We start from the raw sequence: 4,897 nt of genomic DNA on the forward strand, positions 1-4,897 counted from the left end.
GCTTTCTTTTCTCTCTCTCTCTCTCTCTCTCTCTTTCTCTCTCTTTGTAACTCAAGCTCAAAGAATGATCTTACTAATCAAATAAAGCCCTAATGTAACAATCTTCATTATCACAGCCCACACCAAGAGATGAAATCAATACCATTCAGAGGAAAGGATATTGAGAAAATCGGACAATTTGGACTTTTTGGTAAATTTGCTCCAAGATGTGGGCAAAGAAAAATTTTAGGGCAAAGATAGAAAAAGAAAAGGAATGTTGCATAAATTAAGATGTCAAACAAGGATATTGAAGGGATGTGGTCTTTTCAGTAATTTTACCCTCTAGAAGAAATTGGAGAGGGTTAGGCTTTGTGAAGAAACATGGGTAGTGATGTCTTTGGAATAGTCTTGACACTTATTAAATTGCTAAAATCTAGAATCTTTAAGAGAGATCCTCATGTATTGGCTTACAAAAAAATTTTCAAACAAAAAATTTCAAACTTCATTGCTCATAGCCTTAATAAAGATAATTGACTTAAAAATCCTTATTTGTCAAGTGAAATAGGATCAAAAGACTTGAAAAGCCAAGCTTTGAGTGGGGTGGTGTTCAACTAAATTAGAGTATGAAATGATAAGTGAAACAATTGAGTATGTTCATTCTTGGTAGTAATCATTAATTCTCTTAAGATTGTTTCCGTAAAAATTTTTCTTTACAAAAAATATTTTTCAATCATAGAAAGAAATCATGTGGGTTTTTATTGTCAAACAATTCAAATAAATGAAAAAAATTACAAATACATGCATGCGAATCATAATGACAAACAATAATTCATATTTACGTACCAAAGATTGGCCCAAACAAATGAAATAACAAACATACAAAAATGTATATGTAAATACATGTATGCAATACATAGTAACAACAAGAATTCTTATTCAAAACTATGTACAAAATTGAAACGGAAAAGATTTTCCTAAACAAATGAAATAATGAACATAAAAAGATGTTTACATGAATCTATATGCAAATACATTACAAGATTGAAAAGGCAAAGATTTTCCTAAAAAAATGAAATAACTTATATAAAAAGATGTTTACATGGATGCATGTATGCAATACATAGTAAAAACTAAAGTTCATATTCACAATTATGAAAAAAAAAACAAAAAATAAATTATTTTTTAATTTACAATTAAGCATTCACATCTTTTAATATATGAAAAAGTGAAATGGAATAATGCATGAATGAATGCATGTATGTATGAATGCAATAAGAAGGATTTAATAATGTGAATACATGCATGTATAATAAAAGAAAAGGGCCAATAAACATGATATATACAAAGAACAACGTAAATGGTTAGTATGCAAATAATATATAAAAAGAATAATATATATGAATTTACAAGCAGAATAAATGTCCTATCATGTGTCTTATTTAGGATTTTCTAACACAAAAGAAGCCATGGCTCTAGCTTTGAGGTGTGATTAATCACCTAATTGAATCTGTCCAATTTTAAAGAGGAATCCTAAGTTTGACTCAGGCATATTTAAATGATAGATTATAGTCTACTAATTCAGATTTAGGTATAAGAACATGGTTACATAAGAGGAAGGTTATAACACCCTCATAACACTCATCCAAAAGATGGTACCAATTTGATTTCAAGTTATCCAAGCCTTGAAAGATTTTTATAATTTTACCAAATAATTTAATTATTAAAAATTGATCATAAATTTACCCCAATAGTTTGATAGTAATTTAATATAATTTTTTCATTTCAAAAGTATTCATGGAGACTAGTGTCCCACTTTAAAGAGGCTCCATCGTCGGATTCATTTAATTTTTTGTAAAAACTTTTATTTATTATAAAATGAAACTTAAATATCAAAAATTCTTATCTAAATTCTTCAATATGTTGATAAAATTTAGAAAAGATTTTCTCACATAAAAATTTATATAACTATTGCTATTTGCAACCCTCTTAATAATTCCATCATTGGAGATTCAAAATCTAATTTTTATAAAAATAATTTTTTTTTAGAAATATCTTCTAATATATTGGTAAGATATTCTATCAAAAATTATCCTCTAATATGTTAGTAAGATTTTATGAAAATTATTTTTTCACAAAAATTTGGTTATGAAATTCTTTAATAGTTTGGTAGAATTCATAAAAAATTCTAAACTCATAAAAAATTTTTTTCAATCGGTTGGTAAGACTCATAAATTTATTTTTTTAAAAAACCTTATTTTATTTTGAAAAAAAATTAAAATAAACAAAAATTATTATGCAAATAATATTATGTAATAATATCATGCCATAATATAATATATCATACAATAATAATATAATTAAAATATGCAAAATAAATTAAATAGAATCATGCAAATAATAAATAAACCTGCAAATTATAAATATCACACTAAAGTTTTTTTTTCTCGTTATATACAATTAATAAAAACAGAAAATAAAATAACCAAAAAAAATAGAATAAAAAAGGAAAAAAAAGTCAAACCCATATTAAAGGAACGGGTCGGGTCAGAATTAATGACACGCGGGTGATTTGAATATGGCTCAGGCTTGGTTCTTTTCCAGCTCTAAACAGCTCTGTCTCAAGGTCGGCACCTTTTTGTTTTGAGATTCCTTCCTTCTCCAACAATTTCAAAGACCAGTAGCCGACAAACCATAAACCAGGGAACTCGCCGTTGTTCGACCACCACCAACCTATCCGCCGTTCGCTGCCACCACTGGCCACCAAGGATTTCTTCTGTCTTTCACACCGTAAAGCTGAAGCCAAAAAAAAAAAAAACGACATAGCCCAAACCATCCCCAAAAATCAATCCCTTTTTTAGCCAAGAACCACAACAACCTACTCAGAAACCACTGTTGATTTGTCTCTTGTCGGCCCTCGCCATCCGAGACAACTAAGGACTTTACTAGCCTTCTTTGGCTTTTTCCCAAAATAAATCCCAAGAGACCAAACCTTCAAAAAGTAATTCCATTGCCCAAAAAAAGTTTTCTTTTCCTTTTTACTGATAGCGTTAAAGCGCTGCTGACTAATTGTGGTTGATCTATGTTGGGTTTTGTTTCTCTAGGTTTGAACACCGGGTTTTTGCTTGCTTTGATTTTTTTCTTTTTTTTATAGTTGCTTCTTGAAATTGGGTTGTTTGTAAGGTTGGTTCTATTGTGGAATTGGAGTTTCTGATTAGAGGCCACTTGGGTTTTTTGATTGAATATTTTTGGTTACAAATTGCTACTTGGGATTTAGATTTTTCGTGTTTATTGTTTTGGAGATGCTGAAGTGCTTTCTCCTGCGTATGCCTGAAATTGCCTTGTGGAATTATTGGGAATCACTCGACGATGGTTTCTTGTCTGTTGATCCTTTCATAAATGATTCACTGCCTTATTGCTCTTTGATTTATTTTTGTCTCTGGCCTTTGCTCGTGACTTTGTTTTGCTAGATTTTTTATCAACTCCCCGGTCTTGATTTCAGGTTGTGTATGCTTGATTGATGTTTCTGTCAATCAGGCTTGTTCTCTGGAAATTGAGCTTGCAATTGCTTGATGTTGGAAACTATTAATTGCTTTTTGACACTTTGCCCGAAACTCCTTCTCTATTGACTGTGAATTTTCTGTAAGGCTTCCCCCCTTTCTTTGTGTTTTATGTTCCTCTTTTGATAAGGATTCAATCTCTTTTTATTTGAAAAGGCTTTAATTCAGTCAAGGATTTTTTTGCCTTTGGTTTGATTTGATTATGTGATTGCATGCATTAAGCCCAAATTCATCAAATCATTGATTCTTTTTTACCAAATCCAAGATCCTCCAGCAAATTGCAATGGTTTTCTAATTTTTTTTAATTTTTTTGATTATTTATTTTTGTGACTTTTGACTAAAAATAATAAAACTAAAATTAAAGACCAAAAATCAAAATTAGAACAAAAATCAAATTAAGATCAAAATTAAAATATTTTGGGCTTTCAATTTTTTTGGGCTAAAAAACTTTCAATCAGACCTATTTTATGATTGAAGGTTCGTTTATTTCGAAAAAAATTTTCAAACAAAATGAAGTATCTACATGAGTGTTTTAACAAATACATTTAGGATGTCGGAGACAAGTCAAGTTTGACTATGTGTGAAACAATTAGATGCAAATTGATGAATAGATTCTATGTGAAGAGGAATATTGTAAAAAATTATTCTGGATTGATTTGTCCAAGGATTCAGTAGAAACTTGACAAGAACAAATAATTGTTTAGGAAGTATTGGCCATATCCATCTACATACAGAACACTTGAAATAAAACGCCTAACAGACTAGTACATAATTGACCTAAATGAACAGTCATGTAATTACAAAAAAATGAGAGTTATCTGGTATTCTTTACCCATATGTAATTTTTGTAATTTTGTTCAACAAAGAGCGGGTTGAAGACTATGTGCATGAATATTACACTATTGATAGATAAAGAAAGATCTACAAATAAGCCATTGATCTAATCAGGGGTGAGAATTGTTGGCCTCTATGTGACTACAAGCCAGAACTTCTAAAGGGGCAAATGAAACAACTTGGTAAACTTAAGACTAAGAAAAGAAAAGAACTTGATGAAGTAAGGACCACATATACTAAGGTTGAGAAAACAGTTATCACAATGTCATGTTTAAATGTGGATAGAAAGGTCACAATAAAAGGTCTTGTAAGAACATTCCACAGGTGCAATAAAATGCAGTTAATAGTTACAATTTCACAAATTTGTGTAAATGTTATTGTTTCTCAAATAATCTTGAATTGATACTATTTATTTTCATTTTTTTCTATCTAACAACAAGGTATATCCGAATCCAACCAACAAAACACATTTGTCCAATAACAGCAAACCACCAATAATAGTCATGAAAACCACCATTAACTTATAG

The 4,897-nt window shown here is 29.7% G+C and overlaps 1 long non-coding RNA gene across 1 annotated transcript; it reads left to right on the forward strand.

Moving 5' to 3' along the window:
* The first annotated feature begins 2,389 nt into the window (after positions 1-2,389).
* Positions 2,390-3,622, forward strand: LOC149519264 (uncharacterized). Its single transcript, XR_016341269.1, has 2 exons — positions 2,390-2,977; positions 3,479-3,622. It is a non-coding gene; the product is annotated as an uncharacterized LOC149519264 (long non-coding RNA).
* The last annotated feature ends 1,275 nt before the right edge of the window (positions 3,623-4,897 follow it).

This window comes from Durio zibethinus, chromosome 4 (assembly GCF_047325235.1).
Source record: "Durio zibethinus cultivar Kanyao isolate XHJ-2024 chromosome 4, ASM4732523v1, whole genome shotgun sequence".
Taxonomy (NCBI): Eukaryota; Viridiplantae; Streptophyta; class Magnoliopsida; order Malvales; family Malvaceae; genus Durio; species Durio zibethinus.